The sequence below is a fragment of the Pongo abelii genome, chromosome 1 (assembly GCF_028885655.2).
Source record: "Pongo abelii isolate AG06213 chromosome 1, NHGRI_mPonAbe1-v2.0_pri, whole genome shotgun sequence".
Lineage (NCBI taxonomy): Eukaryota > Metazoa > Chordata > Mammalia > Primates > Hominidae > Pongo > Pongo abelii.
This window is the reverse complement of record NC_071985.2, coordinates 153,611,911-153,629,165: the sequence shown is the minus strand read 5'-3', so window position 1 is coordinate 153,629,165 and position 17,255 is coordinate 153,611,911. Positions and strand designations below refer to the sequence as shown.

The following is a 17,255-nucleotide window of genomic DNA, read 5'->3' as shown; positions in this document are numbered from 1 at the left end:
AAAGATCTAAGTTACACAGAAACTTTCCTTCAGTAGTTAAAATTAATTATATTTTTCATACATTTTTCTCCTTTCCTACCATTGCTAATTCTGTTTCCTCCTGAAACAGAATTCTGTTTTAGAATTTATGCACTTCATTTTTAAAAACATTTATTTATTGTCTTCTCTTCATATTTTGACAGGTTTATTTAACATCATACATCTAAATTTAAAATATCTCTATTCTAAGTGGTCTTAGGATTCTGACCACCCTCTTTGCCTTAGGTATTATTATTGTCAAGTATTTCAGTTTTAATGTTCTTTTTCTCTTAGGTCTCAAACTACGAGTTATTTTTTTTCCACGTTTAATTCACTTTATTTTTCTTGTATAAAAACCCTATATTGTAGCCACAGCTGGAGCCTGAGTCTGCTGCATGGAGACTCTGGTGTGGGTCTTGACGAGGTGGTCAGTGAATTCCTGATAGGGAGACTTGGTAAACATAGTCTCCTTCCAGAGGTCAGGGGTCATGTAGCTGTAGGTCTTAGAAATAGCTCAAAGGTGGCCTTGGCGAAGTTGCCCGGGGTGGCAGTGCAGCCCCGGGCTGAGGTGTAGCGGTCATTGATACCAGCCATCATGAACAGCTTCTTAGGCACAGGTGCGGAGACGATGCCAGTGCCCCTGGGTGCAGGGATGAGGCGCACCAGGACAGAGCCGCAGCGACCTGTCACCTTGCAAGGGACGGTGTGGGGCTTGCCGATCTTGTTCCCCCAGTAGCCTCTGTGCACGGGGACAATGGAGAGCTAGGCCAGGATGATGGCCCCACGGATGGAGGTGGCCACCTCGTTGGAGCACTTAACACCCAGACCGACGTGGCCATTGTAGTCCCCGATAGCAACAAACGCCTTGAACCTGGTGCGCTGGCCGGCACGGGTCTGCTTCTGCACTGGCATAATCTTCAAAACCTCATCCTTGAGAGAGGCCCCCAGGAAAACGTCAATGATCTCTGATTCCTTAATGGGCAGGGAGAAGAGACAGATCTCCTCCAGGGACTTGATCTTCATGTCCTTGACCAAACGGCCCAACTTGGTGACGGGCATCCACTCCTTATCCTCGCCCTCGCCTCCGGGAGCTCCGCTGCCTCAGCCTCGGCCCCGTCCACGGTCGCGACCCCGGCCCTGGACGCCACTGCCGAAACCTCCGCGGAAGCCACCGCAGTTCCCCATCCCAGGGCCACCAGGGCCTCTGCCCACCCCCCCACCAACCGTGCACCGGCGTCATCCGCCATTTGGTGTTTTCTCTGTAAAGAAGTGAGTTCTTATTTTTGTACAGAGTAAATTTTATTTTTCATTTACCAAACTTCATATCAACTCTTACTGACATTTCTTCTTGCATTTTAAATTTTCCAGCTGGGACCATATTCTCTCTTCTGAAGTATATTATTTAGATATTTCCTAATTGAGGATCTGTTATGGTAAACATTTAGTTTGTTCAGCTCTGAAAATGGTTGATTTTTTCCTAAATTTCAGTATAGTAAAGTAACTGCCTGAGGGGTTCTTCCTGCCTTGTAATAAGGAGAGTTTAGTAGATACGAGACCTGCAACACCACATGGGAGATGGAGTTTACTCAAATCATCTCCTCTGAAGCTCATAGGTTAAGGGTTTTTCAAAGGCAGCTTTGGGGGAAGAGGTGGGGGTGACTAGGTAACAGGCACTTGCTGCTGATTGGTTGGGGTGGAGATGACATCATAAACAGTCAAAGCTGCCCTTTTGCAGGCTGAATCGCTTCTGGGTGGGGCCACAGGAGCAGGGTTGATGATGTAGGTGAGCCATGGGTGTCAGACATGCAAGAACCCTAGAAAGATATCTCAAAAGGCCAGTCTACAATAGTGGTATTTGCAGGATTAATTGGGGACGTTGCCTTAGTAGGACTCAGGCTCTTCTCCTCCTCAGCATGATAGCCTGCCATTAATTTTACAAAAGCAGATGAGTTTTGGGTAGGGCCTATTATCATTTAAATGATAGCCTCAACGTCTTCCAAAATGAGCTTGGAATAATCATTAATTATTAACATAATAATAATTATCATTATAGAATATATTAATTATATTAATCAATATTACATTTTACTATATTAATATATTATAATAATGTATAACTTTTAGTATAATATTCCTTTGAATAAGTATTAAGTATTCATATAATTAATTATTAATATAATTAACAATTATAACTGTATGGTCTCAATTATTTCTGGCTCCAATGCCCAGAAATAATTAAGAGAAAGGCACGATGGGCTGTGAGTTAGCTTAGCTTACTGTTAGAATTTTTCTTACTGATAATTTTTGCAAAGGTGGTTTCAATTATTTAACTGAATATTAAGTTCTAAGTTAAGTTTTTTTTTTCTCACCCTTAAAAAAAAGGTCATTCTGCTACATTCTGGTTTCCATTGTTAGTATTGAGAAATTATTCCCCCATTCTAATTAACTTTTGTTTTTAGATGTCTCATTTTATTTCTTTTTTCTTTAAAGATCATCTCTTTGGTGTTCTTCAGAATCATGAAGAACAATTTCTTTTTTAGCTATCTGGCTTTAAATTTGTCAGGCTTCTTAAATCTGAGGAGTCATGTTTTTCGTCATGTCTGGAATATTCTCATTTTCATTTTGACTGTAGCTTCTCTTCCATTTTTTTCCCCCTTTTATCCTGAAACAGAAGTTAGACATATGTTGGACCTCCTCAGTCTGTGCTTCATGTACCTTCTCTTTGTATTTTTTATCTCATTGTTTCTCTGTGTCAGCCTGGGTGGTTTTATTTACTTGTTATTAACCACACTAGTTCTTTCCCAAGGTATCTGAATTAAACCTGCAATACAATATGTCATGGAGATTTTAATTTCAATGATTATATATGACTATTTTTACAAATTATATCTGATTAACTTATATATATTATTCCTTTTGGTGTTCCTACCTCTTTTGGTAAGCAAATAAAGCTTATTGTATATCATTTAACTGTCATCCAATACTGCATTATCTTTGTGGGTATAACTTTACTTTTTTTTTCTGCTTACTCTTTTTTTTTGTACATTGTTTCTGTAATTTTGGATGATGAGCTCTAACTATGGGATTGCCTCATCCAGACAATACTTGCTTTTACTACTGTTAAATTCGGGTAATACTTTTGAGTTCATATCTTTTGGTGGAGTGTTTTAGATCTCATAGTTTCAGTCTTTCATTTGGATGTAACTTTTTTTTTCAAATTGTATGTATGTAATCATCTTCCACATCTTCCAGAGTAAGCTTACTGCTCTGATTTCAATTTCTTTAATTTGGGTGGAATTTTTTTTAACTTATTACAATTAGTTGTATATTTGAAAAGTTATTTTCTATATTGTATCCAAAATTTAAGTGTTTTGTTAAAAATTTGTTTTGTTAATATCTATTCTGTTGTTTTGTTTTTCCATTCTTTCAATGCAACTATATTAAGTACTATGTACCAGGCATTCTGATAGGTATAGGGAGCTGGGATAAAGAAAGAAATAAATTATTACTGAATGACATAAAATATGCTGTACTGAAATCTGAATAAGAATTTATGGACACACATGAGATGTTGAATCAAAAAACAATTATTGGCTGGGTGTGGTGGCTCATACCTGTAATCCCAGCACTTTGGGAGGCTGAGGCAGGCAGATCACTCAAGGTCAGGAGTTTGAGACCAGCCTTGCCAACATGGTGAAACCCCTGTCTCTAATAAAAATACAAAAACTAGACAGACATGGTAGCACACACCTGTGACCCCTGCTACTTGGGAGGCTGAGGCAGCAGAATCATTTGAATCTGGGGAGCAGAGGTGGTTGCAGTGAGCCAAGATCATGTCACTGGAGTCCAGCCTGGGTAACAAAGACAGACTCCATCTCAAAAACAAAAAAAAACAAAAACAAAAACAAGCAAACAAAATTATTAGCCACTTCTAGGAAAATAATTTTTTAAAAAAAATGTGTATGTATATATGTGTATACATACACGTGTGTGTATATATACAGAGAGCATATTTACTTTGGAAAATGTACTTTTATCATTTGCTTTGGAAATGATAAGACAGGCATTCTTTCAAATATGTGATCAGGATATCAGGATGAATTTTGTAAATGAAGATAAAAGAGAGTATATTTCAGTTGAATAAATGGTAGAAACAATGTCACTGAAATTTAAAAATATATATATTGCCATGAATTACAAATATTTAATTGTTCTAATTGGCTAGTGAATGGGGTATGTAAAAGAGAGAAGTAAAAAAATAATAATGAAAAAGCAGATTCATGAGAAGAAAAGCTAACACTAGAACTAAGAAATTTGAATTTTATTTTATTGGTGAGAGACAGTAAGTGAAGCGAGTGGGTAGTGGTATTTGACATTATTTGAGAAAGAAATTACATGAGGAATGCTCTTCTAAATTTGGATAGAATTTTTACGAAATGAAAGGTGGGTCGAGATATGATGTGGGCAAAATAGTTCCTCAATCATATCATTCTAAAAGTATCTTATAACTACAGGATTATTACTGTATGAAGATAATTGATTCAGTCAGGATATTTTAGGAAAACAGAAGCCTTTCTAGGTGTTACATACTAGAAGAATTAAATACAGGGGAATAGATACTAATAAACCTGCTGGAATAGTTGGAAAAGTGAAGACCTTGGAAAAACATGATTAAAGTTCTGAAAATCAGATAATACAATAATCACAAAGAGCCTCTATCAATTATTGCAGCAACCTGTAGAATTGAAGGGGATTATTCATGAAAAGAAATCAGAAAGTCTCTTGTGAAACTGCAGGAAGTCATCTGCCACAGGCTGTCTGCCTGTGTGTTATTTTCAGGACAAAATGGCTTTTCATTCTCTCTGCCTTCCAAATATCATTCAAGTGTCATTCACTGGTGAATGTCAAATGGAACCCTGATGGCGAGGGAGCCTGAGAAATGTAAACTCTTGGTTTCCTGCCTCTGAGATACATGAGGGACATGGGAGGAAACAAAAAAGATGTTGAGAGGCCAACAGAAAATTCAGCATACACTTACAAATTTACTACATAGCTCTCAATATTTTGCTCAGTACGCAAAGCAGTAAAAATATGTACTGGAAAATGCCTGGAGTGTTTACTGACAATTTTAATCACTTTAGTGCAGAAACAACTAATCAAAAGGTTTAGAAAAATCATTCCTATCTGAAAGCACTTGCTTTTAAAAATCTAAAAAGTACCACTGAAGAAGATTAAGAATGGGAAACAAGTTTTTTGATTTGTCTGTTTTTTCTTCAATGTGTGAGCATTTGTCACAGTTGAAACACCATATTACAGGATATGAAAAGAAAGCATTCTGGAAATGAGGTTCTGTTAGATTACTCTAAGTAATAATTCAATTTTATCAAGGTGGGAACTATTCCACCATGTTAAGTAAAATATGTAGGAAATATAGGATTCCACAAATCTACCAGGGAATATATATTCACTAACACACCAAAATACACACAGCTCTCTCCTTAACTGGCATTTAAATAGATAAGGCATCTAGATATCAATCTAAGTATTTTTCAAAAAGCAAAATTGTTACATATTTGCTTTTCATGGCCAAGCTCATACCGGTCTTTTAAATCCACTTTCTATCCATTTTCTTTTAGTTTGACCTGTTATCAGCAGTCTCTTTTAAGGTTAAAAAACCTAAGAATCATAAATACACGAGGCCTTGAGAGAAAATGTAGTTTATCTGATTAATTCATGATTTTGACCAACCATGCTTTGTAACAGACACTAAAAGAAATATATATTTCAATTGTATTTTTTAAATTGTATGCACAACTTTATTTTCATGCTAAATAATGTATGACTTTCATTTTATAATATTATATCCAACTTTAATATTGTAAATAAGACATTAAGTAATAGTTTCAGTTGATTATTAACTGTACATCTGGAAATGTTAAAATTAGAATTTTGTTTCCTTTTTATCATATTTTAAAAATATCTGCTTAACTTTGTTATAGGGCTGGATTATAAAAGCAAATTGATATCTCATATCTAAATCATAACCTTTTTGGTTCATCTCTCTATGTTAGTTGATTTTTATGTAGGGAAAATCAGATGCAAAATAGTTGAAAGAAAAAAGAAAAATTAATAATAAATCAGTAATAGTAAGCCTGAGTACCTGAGACCATATTTCTATATCATTGCTTGATCTCTCTCTCTCTCATTTCAATAATTTCCATAATTTCAAGTAAGTGCAAAATGATAATATTCATTTCATTATTTGTCTGAGTACATGACCCCAATTTATAACGGCATCCAAATTTACAATCCATAGCACTTTTTTTTAAGAGATGCAAACCAAACATTTCTCTTTATAGGTCAGTGTGAGTAATCCTTTCATGCAAAGGGAGCTTTGCAGGTCCTCAAAGAAACCCCTTAAAGAGGTTCAGGGATATTACAGTGCAGCTTTCTTCAAAAACTAAATTTGCATTGGAACTGTTTACCTGAAAATCGTTTTTAAAATGTCTTATGCAGCCCCAGAGACTTTTGAACATACTTAGTAAATGAGGTAAATACTGGTTAGAATGTTTTAACTAAATAAATACCTGAGAGTTACTCTTTACCTATTGGCAAGATTCCACAACTCCAGTATCTGAGTGAAAAATAAAGCCGAATTTTCCATCAACCCCAACAACACCTTGGTTTTCTCAGAGACTTCATTAAAATGAATGTTCTTAAAATTTAAACATTGCAGCTCTCACCTCTAAGTTTTGCAGAAATGATTCTTTATTTATGAGAGATCAAAAAAGGTTATACAACACCAGTCATCCTGTCACAAGGGCTTTTGAAGTTTAGTTATATTTTTATGCTCCTGTTTCTGTTCTTAAAAATACAAAGTTTTCAGCATCATGTAAAGAATATTGCAAAGTATATTTCATAGAATTATTTTTCTTCTAAAAAGGATATTGCCCTCATTATATCTGCTTTCTTTCATGAAGAGAAACAAATTATATATTTTAAGAGCACATTTAAATTTGAGAAATGAGAAAAAAATAAAGATTCACGTAGATATTTAAAAGTTCGAATGCTCCAGTGTTTTACCTTTCACAGGTGGTTTAGTGATAGGAAAAGGCATTCCTTTTATTAATATGTGTGTGTGTAAAAGAAAAACTAAAAACTATATTAAATATAATTCTCAGAAGGCGTGGATCTCATATTCATCTTTATCAACACAACTTAGGGAGCATAAGGAAAAGAAATAAATAATTTCATTAAAAGAAGGCAGAAATTAACCTGCCTGATAACTCTAGTTGGCTAAACCTCTTCTTTAAGCTGTTGAAATTGTCAAAGGCAGGCCACAGTCCGTATTGACTGTAACTACAAGTTAGCCATCGTAGCTGAAGTCCTGGGGAATTCTAGTTTATTTTATAGAAGTATGATACTGTGGTATTTTTTTGGACTTGCTCTTACATAAATGAGAGATGTCTTGCCAAGTTGTAATCAGTACCTGCAAGAACCTCTAGAGGAATAGGCAAAAGTTAATATCTATTGAAAATCAATCCCATTCACTCTTCTGAGTAAATAGAAAAAACAGGCTCATTGCTTGCCTAGGTACAAAGCCTACGAACAGCATTTGAAAGCCAGAGGCAAAAGGTCCAAGCCTTCTCCTCTGTACTTTTTCAAGAACTTTACATTTCATTGTCTTGAAAGTCGAAAACAACTCCAAAAAATCCGTTTTTTTTTTAAATTATTGACTTTAACTGTCTCCTTTCATCCAATGAGTCCAAGAAAAGAGAAGGCAATATCATAATCACTTACCTCTTACTTTCATTTGAGCCTAGTGCCAGGAAGCATTTAATAAGACATTTCAATAGATGATACAGTAGCAAATTGAAATAAAGACAAAACAAAATGAAATAAAGATTAATGTATCAAAAACCACTTTTAAAACAAACATAAAATCCAGGTCTTAAAATTTTTTAGAAAAGGATTCAAATGTTATATCAAAAAAGGGTAGTTATGTCCTTGTAGCTGACATAGAACTATGGCCAGATCTTAAAGACACATTTCATTTTTGTATAATTTCTTTTCACATTTGGTATATCAACATGCAACTGTAAAGTAATACATTTTAGGTACATGAGGATTCATGTTTTCCATAATTTTTTTGTCTTATCTTATTAGATTCACTTCTACGTATCAGCAGTATTGGTAATTATATGTGTTGGCTGATTGAGTCTCTAAGAATTCCAAATCTCTAAAAATCTTTCTTTCTAACAGGAAGCCATGTGGGTTACTGATGACTTGGATCATTAGCCAGAAACTCAAGAGCCTACAGTAGTCAGTGAGAGAATTATAATCGATTAGAGTGTATTTTCTGTGCCGGTTATCAATCTATTGCCTCTCAGCTTTAAATCCATATGATGCTTTGCCCTGCTTTGGATTCTGAGGCTGGTCCCTCTTAACATTTTTCCTTTGCCAACTGGCACCTGGGTAAACTTTATCATGGGAAGCAATGGTGGGACACTGCAGGAAGAAGAGTCATCTCTTGCAGGTTCCAGTGTCTGTTTCTTTCCTTCTTGCTTCTGCAATGTGTGGAAGCCAGCAGTAGGCAAGACACATGGTGGCACTCATCCTCCACAAAGTTTTTTATGGTATCCCAGTGGGTGACTTCCCAGTGAGTCTTGCTGGCCGTCCAGCAGGCAGTTTTCTGTGTTCAGTCTTGCAGTCTGCCCTTCTTCCCTATCCAGTATGTCATAACCAGACCCTCTCCACTGAGGAATCTAGCCCTGGGTTTGAGGGTGATTGTGCTCTCTTCCAAATGTGTTTCTTCCCTAGGTACTCTGCCTTAGCCGTTAGCTGCTTCCTATGGATGGGATCTATGAATCCTTCAAGGATCTCTTTACCCTGTGGCAGTTAATCCCTTGTTACTAGCTAATAATTTTTATGTTAAATTTTCCCTGCACAAATTACTGGTGTGGTTTCTCTCTTCTGACTCGACCCTGAATGATTTATTCCTATCAGTTCTGGCTATTACATGGTGGAATATGTGTTTTTAAATCTTCATATTTTTCAAATAATCTGGAGGTTTTTTTTGGTAAAAACTTTAAATTTCATATATGTCATTTGACTTAAAATTTAGAAATCATAATGCAAACAAATATTCTATAAATTTTACGGTTTTCTAATCCTGCTACAGATAAATGGGGAGGCAGATAGGTGAATGTAGAGTTACTGAATAGGCAAGTTTGTAGCAGAAGTGAAATTCGAACACATCAGTGCAATGAGCCATTGAGGCAGGGAGATTGGAAAGGTGAGGCTAGGGTCAGGCTTTTAAAAGATTGTTTTGGGAGAAAGTTAAGAGAGAAAGAAGATATTTCTCAAGCTAACAAAAAAAATTACAGCCACTTCAAATGTTGTCAGGAAGAAGTTCCACATAATGTATGTACACACACACACACACACACACACACACACACACACACTCAATTAAAACATACAGAGAATTAAAGTTAAGTCATTTGAGGCTAGAATCCCTCATGGAAATGGAAATGATTTCCTATTTCCATTTAACATGAAAAGAATCTTGAGCTTGCCTAGTTTTTAAAAGGGTAAATTGGCACTTTTTTTGCAGCTAAGAATTTTAAAAGATTAGAAGGATCTAGAAGAGAAAAAAAGTGCAAGCAATTTTAAAAATACATATATTATTTTTGAACTATCTCAAATAGATGTGATGTGATTTTGTCACTTTACTGTGATCTAATTGTATATTCAGGAATGCAAGCCAGTTGCAAGGGTTGGTTCTATTTTTAGAACTCTCTTCTTTCACATTAAAAACGGAGAACAAAAGGGACAGCCAGGTGAATAGTGTCTGCTAATCTAGGTACCGTCCACTCAACCTTAGCATGATGGTTAAAGAAGGCTAAATATTTGAACAGTTTAGCATACAGAAGCATAGGGTCAGTACATCTTTATTTTTCATCTAGGCAGCTGGGCAGAAAATTAGTCAATTGAACTCCATCTGTCTCTATCTTTTCTCATTAGTTTTTGGAGGAAACATAACATTTTTGCAATATATATGCTCTTTTGTTTTTTTCAAAGTATATGAATTATCCTAATGCAAAAGTATGATGAAAAATATTGAATGTCATGTCAGGAGGTTGGTGTATTTTCTCCTAATTCTAGCTAGGTATTGACATCTCCCATACATAATATAAAAATGCTGTTAAGAACAATGCTATTTTTCATCATATAATATGAACAGCACCAACAGTAATTTGTAAAACAATTAAAATGTTGAATAATAAACGTATAACTGTGACTTACTAACTTATATGTATGAGGCATATAACCATGAAAAAGACAAAGTTCCTGCATTCAAAGAGCTCTGTTTTTACTAGTGTGGATGAACACATATCTGACCAGTTTTCTTCCTAGATTATGGTAGGTATTATAAGATAGTAATAAGCAAACTGCTAGGCACCTGGGTAACAAGGTTGATTAATTCTTCCCAAGGTTGATTAACAAAAGAGATTAACTGTGCTATGATAAATGACTAGGTTATCCCAATGCATACAAGGTAGCAATGGTTACCCACTCAAAGAAGACTACCTGAGAAAAAATATAGAATGTTTGGAGGTAGCCAATGATGTAGTAGGGCTAGAACATAAGGTACTTGGGGAAAATAACCAATAGATCAAAAAGTGAAAGGATTGATGCACTGCTAAGGAGTTTAGATTTCACTGTCTGTGAAATGGTATTGCCAGAAATGTTTTCCAGCTTCAGAGTGGTTATATATTCATGTTTGTGTTTTAAAAGAATAAGCCTAGCAATGTAAAGAGTGTAGTTGGAGACAGAATGCATGAGCTCGCAGGAGCTTAGGGAATGGGCTCGTGGAGTAACTGAGAGCATTTGACGATGAGAACCGGAATCACAGAAGAAGTGTGGAGGATGAAGCATAGGACAAATTCCAAAGACATTTCAAAGATAAACTTGAGAGGACTTGGTTGACTGGATTTAAAGGGTTAGGAGAGGTTGGAGTCAAAAATGATTGAAGTTTTCCAGCCTGTGTGACTGGGAGGAGACTGGCCCCATTACTGGAGCAAGGGAACACAGAGGAGCAGCAACTTTAGGGCGGGGGTGGAAAGATAATGAGTCTAATTTGAAACATCTTAGGTTTTGAGTGTCTGTGGGCCAGGCATGCTTCGTATTTTCTAAAAATAAAAGGGCTTTAGGGGCAATCATCTAAAATAATTGTAATATTAAAATATAATTTATAAATGTCACCCTGATGTAAAAATATTTAGCAATGCACATCATTAGCTCACACCATGCTATTTCGAGAGGCCTATGCATGCACATTAGGTCTAAGGTGTAAAAGTCTTTCCATTAGAGAATGTGGCCCAGACAATTACATTTGATTTGACCTACCTCCTTGTGCATTTCGGAGACATGGATTAAAGAAATAAAATATTTTTTCTCTTATTTTACTAACAAATATTTTGGATAACTCATATATACAGGTAATTGGATTTTTTTAAAGTAAAAATTAGACAATAAAATATTGAGTAGAGAATCGGGTGGCTTTAACTAATGAAAATAGAATGAACTATATGTTCCTTTTAGTGAAGACTACTTACTCTTTTAAAATGTCTAAAATCAAACAAAAGTGCTCAGTAATTTCTTCCATTAAATTACTATATTAAACCTTCTAATTATGACTGCTAAATATTTCAATCGGATTGTAGAACAGAACGAATAATAGGATTAATACTAAATTCTAAATCTATTTTATATAGTACTATTGAATTTGATTAAATCAATGGTAATTTAGCAATTAGTAGAAGGGCATATAAGATGTTACCATGCAAACAGTCTGTAAGGCATACTAGCAAGCTGTTAAAACTTTGGGAAACAGCAGGTACTGGTTGTTAGTCTCTTAAAGTCTATTTCCTCACATTTTCTTACCTCTAGCCAAGCCCAAAACTCTTTAGAATACTCATCCAATTTTATAAAAATATTAACAACTCATCCATCTAATTGATCAGTACTTTCAACTCTATTGGAACTTTCTGATTCGAATAGAATGCTGGAGGAGCAGCATGCACTAGCATTGCAGTTACATGCACTCTGTTTTGAATATTTATAATTTCTCAGTTTTACTCAGCATTAATGGGCTTACACTTCTGCTTTTAGAGTTGTCTTACCCCACGTGATTGTTTTGCTCATAGCTCGTCTCAGAGTATACAGCTTACTCCATCACAATTTTCACACAAATTTTTGATGACAAACATCAATGCATATTTCTTGTGTATCATCACAGTTCATGAAGATTTCACTTATTTTTCTCATTTGATACCTTCAATGGCTCCAAAAGATGATCTGAGAAGTATTATTTGAACACATTTACAGAAGAGGAAATAGTATCAATGATTTGTTTAAGTTCACATCACTAACAAATGATGGAAATTACACTAGAATCCCGAATTTCTTTATTCAAAATATATGTCACAGACTTAGAATGGCCAAAATGCCAGTACTAGAAAAAATATTCCCACTGGAGATTTCTTTGTCTTTGATGTTGTAATGTTAAAGAACATTCTCTCTCTCTCTCTCTCTGTCTCATTAAACTTAAGACGAGAGTGATTCCTAGTCTAATAGTTAAAAGAAGCACACTAATGTAATATATTTATAATGTTCTTTTTCTACAAATAAGCACAACTTACTGTTTAGATTGTCTTGTTTACATTCAATCTTTAAATTAATCACCAAAGAGTCTTAAAATTTTTAAAAAGCATTTTCTATCAGTATAGAAAATGTGGCCAGATATCAGCAATCCCACATAGGAGCAGGGGGAAATAACTATTCCAGATCCATGCTCTAGAAGGTATACAAAGGTACCACATTACAAGGAGCAGGGCCTTGGAAAATGCAAGGAAACAGAGGCTCCTCCGGACAATCCAATCCATCTCCATTTTGAGTGCAATACGGTCCTAGGAATTTAAGTGGACGGAATTATCTCTTTACTTCTTTCTGTTCTGTTTTCCTATGTGCTCTCACTTTCACTGAGAAACTAATGAGAGGAAAAAATAACCCAGAAGAAACATTCTGCCTTATCAACAGAGTTCAGTGCAAATAGTCAAAGCATACCGGATATAATAATATCGCAGCTTAATTAAAAGGCTTTTAAAGCAAACCTTAAAATTATCCACATTAAGTAGTGACATTGCCTCTGGTCAGAGCCAGTGCTCTTAGAAAGCTTTTATCCAGAAAGAGATTTGTTTCTGTAAAATGAACAGAGTGGTTGTTATTGCTCTTTCTTTTTTGGCAGATTGAGAATCTCCCCTAGGTAAAAATGTGTAAGACCATTAGTGTACCACCTCTAGGGCAGTTACTATAGAATCTCAGAGGTCTTTTATGTCTTCATATTTTTTGTTTGTTAATAGAACAGTGAAAACATACATGAGGCCATATAGCATTTATTTCTAATCTGCACTCAAATCTTAACTTCTCTCCTTTCTAGTTGTAAATTTTGAGCTACTTAACTTCCCTCAGTTGCAGTTTATTCGTCTCTGAAATGGCAAAAGTATATCTAGCTCTCAGGCATGTGGTGAGTATTCCATGAGACTATTAATGTAAAGTACTTATCAGTTTAGAGTACTTTAGGTGTTGTTATTATTATCATTTGTCTTACTAATACCGATTTCATTGTTATTCTGTGATCCTGTGACGTTTTGGAGATCCCGCATACAGCCTTAAAGGCGAGTCTTCACTTAGATTGCAGCTAAGGACCATTGCCATTGGCTGGTCATGACTGTATGCTGGCACATGTCCCCATAAGTCTACCTCAAGTCCCAGAGGATGCTAACTATGAAACAAATTCCCAACAGATCAACAAGAGTTCTTTACTTTTTAAATTCACTGGTACAATGGGCTCCATGAAAAGGCAGTGACTTGCACTTTGAACAACAGATCAACAAGAGTTCTTTTTAAATTCACTGGTACAATGGGCTCCATGAAAAGGCAGTGACTTGCACTTTGATTCTTTATTTCTTAAGTCAGCTAAAAAATTCTAGGTTGTGCAAAGACTGAAAAGATACCTATTTATATTTATTTCATTATTATCTCCACCACCCCCAAGCCATCAAGTGAAGGCAGAGAGGAAAGTTGTCTGCAAATCAATATGATATACACAGGAGTGGTCCTTCAGTCCTTGCCGTGTTCTGGACAGCACATTTCCTGCTCTTTGAGGCCAGTCCAGCCAAGGGAGAGGTAGAAAAAATGCTGTGATTGACGTGAGACTACACAGTGGGCTGTCTCTGAATCCTGACAAGTTGAATCACTGCTGGAAAAAGGGCACTTATTGAATTTACAGAGCTCTGTAATTAGTTGCAAAGCTAAATTTGCAGCACCAGCAAGCATATCTCAATCCTTACCTGATCCTTATATCGCCAGCTGTAGTTAAGGTTGAGTAAGCTGGCCCTCATGTTGGCACTTTACGGAAGGGGAAATATTCTAAGAAACAATATTAGCAGAAAAAAATGTAGATTTTAAAATAATAAGTAGCTCAACATTTTTCTGATCAAATTTATAAAAATAACTATACACATACATATGCCCCCTTTCCCACATTTTCTTCCTTCATTTGTTCTTCTTTCTTTCATTTAAAGATAGAAGACAGTAAAAGTCATTCCATTGGATCCAGTGGGATTTGGTGGAGAACTGAATTCCCATTGGGATTCAGTGGGGAACTGAATTCTCAGTAGGATTTGGTGGGGAACTGAATTCCCATTCCATGGGATTCGGTGGAGAACTGAATTCAGAGTTGAAGATTGGCTGAGCACAGCACAGGCTGCCTTTCAGCCCCACCACCCTCATTAGCAAGCAATTGCTGAGCAAGGCTTAACTTACACAATTGTACATGGAGGCCCTGACAATAGGAAATAATTACTGGGGATGAGAACTGCAGTTATTAGAGAAGAGCAGAATTAACATGACTAATACAATTGAGAAAGTATTAAAGGCTGACTAGATGCTTCTCCATGTGGTTCTACTGAATAATCTTTCTGTCAGTTTAGCCAAGAACAAAAGCACAATGGGCAATTATCAAGTTTCATAGCAGGTCTCAGGTAGGGGTAGGTGGGATTAAGTTTAAAAAGATGTTATGCAATATGAGGAAGCTATGCAACGGGGACCAGTAAACAGCGTATGGTGGTCAAGAGCCACCGTAGTAATTTGAGTGCAGATCTCCTCCAAATTCTTTATATTATACACATTGGTATAAACATGTCAGTCTTTTCTAAAATGCATGTTGTTGGCAGCTAAGAGAAATGAGAAAACAGGTGATTCATCAAAAGACTTGCGTAACTATAACATAATTCAATTAAAGAAGTAGAGGCTATCATAGTTAAAAAAATGTAAATTGTAATTCCTGATCTCCATGGCAATACACTTTAAAAAACCCAGAATATATGTTCCCTTGTGATATTTCAATTCTGTATACCGGAACTTTATGATGCTATATAATAGTCTCATAATTAAAAGGCCCATTTTGCTTTTAAAACTTATAAAGCAAATTAGAACTGATCATGTGTTAATAAATGAACTCATTTATGCATATTGTGCTTTGTTCACTGTTGTTTGCCCGGAGCCTGGGACAGTTCCTGACACATATAATTGGCATGATATAAATATTTTTCAAGAAATGAATGAAATTTAATAAATCAGTTTTATGTACCTTAGCCCATTTGATCCTGCGGAACATGTATCAGAAACCCTGCTTGATATATATGGAAACAGGCTAGAAAGTTTAGAAAGAAAAGTTCATTTATTGTTGCACAAAATTTCATTGAGTGAAAATTGGGTCTCAAACATGAAGACTACTGGATTCCAGTCTATGGCTTTCTAACATATACTTACTCTCTCATTTGTAACAGTAGGCTATTACCTTCTAACTTCCTAATTCTCTCTAAACTAAAAGTTGCTTCCTGTGTCATAGACTTTCAGATGTTATTAGTAATGGTCCAGGGTTCCTTTATCACAGATTAAATAACAGAAAACAAATATTTAAGTAGCAGGTTATACATGAAAATATTTAAATATAGGTTGTTAGCACCCAGAGTTTGGATCTTTTGGACCATATTATATTACCTTATGAATAATAGGAGGCCTGTGTTTTGGTGATAATAAGTAAAAAGGAAATTTAGTTTTTTAGAACATATCCAGACATGGCTTTGTTAACTGTGGTGGAATGGGTTGATTATTTCAACGCTTCACATCTTCAAGGACTCACACTGTTTTTATTGCTCTCCACCCTGCCATCCTAGGAGGACTCTCCTCACCCTGCTACAGGCACAGCATTGTTGCAGCATAACTATGTACTACATTAATGTCACAAAAGTGACCACCGATAGACCGTTCTTTACTGTGTGTCTCTTTCCAAGAATAAAGAAACTTTTCCCTAAAGACCCTAAGCAAACTTTTTTTAATAGCTTTTTGCCACAATTATGTCATATAAATCAATCAATGGCAAGGAGAATGGAATTATCATGATTGACTATCATAATCAGTATTTACTCCTGAGGAACACTAAATGAGACAATATAGGCAGCTTCCTTAGCACCGTCCCTTAGCACAAAATGTCAGCATTCAGTAAATGTGAAGGACTTTCTCCATTAGTCAAGAAATAGGCATATTCTGTGGAATTATGAAGGCAACCACCAAAAGAAATAACACTGGGCCAGATAAAATACAGTTTCTCCTGTAAATTGTGTCTGCGTTAAAAGAGGAAGGGGAAGATCATATTTTCTTTTTAATATGTTTTTAATTATATGGTTGAAATTGCTTTGCTATGTGTACTTGTTAATTTTTATCATACTTACCCCATTATATTAGTGCATTTCAGTATTAATGTAAATATCAGAACCCATTTATTGAACTTGAATTATTGTATTGCTGAGCCCTCTATGTGTGCCACAGTCAAAGATCCTGCCATCATTTATGTAATCAACATATTTATTAAGCACCTATGATGGGCCAAGCATAAGGAGAGACTCATAACTTGTCAAGGGGCCTCTCATTATACTGTAGTGCCCAGAAAGCATAGTTCTCTAATAAACATCTACTAATATTAATGGAGAAAAATGGGAATTTTTAGTTTTATTACAGCGTTACAACCCTACTTTTTAAAAGATTGATGTTTATGAAACAATCCACTAGAATAAATAATATGGAAGACTCAACTTTTCCTATACATT

General features: G+C 35.5%; 1 long non-coding RNA gene and 1 pseudogene across 1 annotated transcript; one reads left to right on the top strand and one right to left on the bottom strand.

Moving 5' to 3' along the window:
• Positions 1-341: 341 nt before the first annotated feature.
• Positions 342-1,265, bottom strand: LOC100437455 (small ribosomal subunit protein uS5-like; annotated as a pseudogene).
• Positions 1,266-1,704: 439 nt separating this feature from the next.
• On the top strand, positions 1,705-16,464 carry LOC129050479 (uncharacterized). The gene is made up of 3 exons (XR_008514109.1): positions 1,705-1,801; positions 13,523-13,609; positions 16,326-16,464. It is a non-coding gene; the product is annotated as an uncharacterized LOC129050479 (long non-coding RNA).
• Positions 16,465-17,255: the final 791 nt, after the last annotated feature.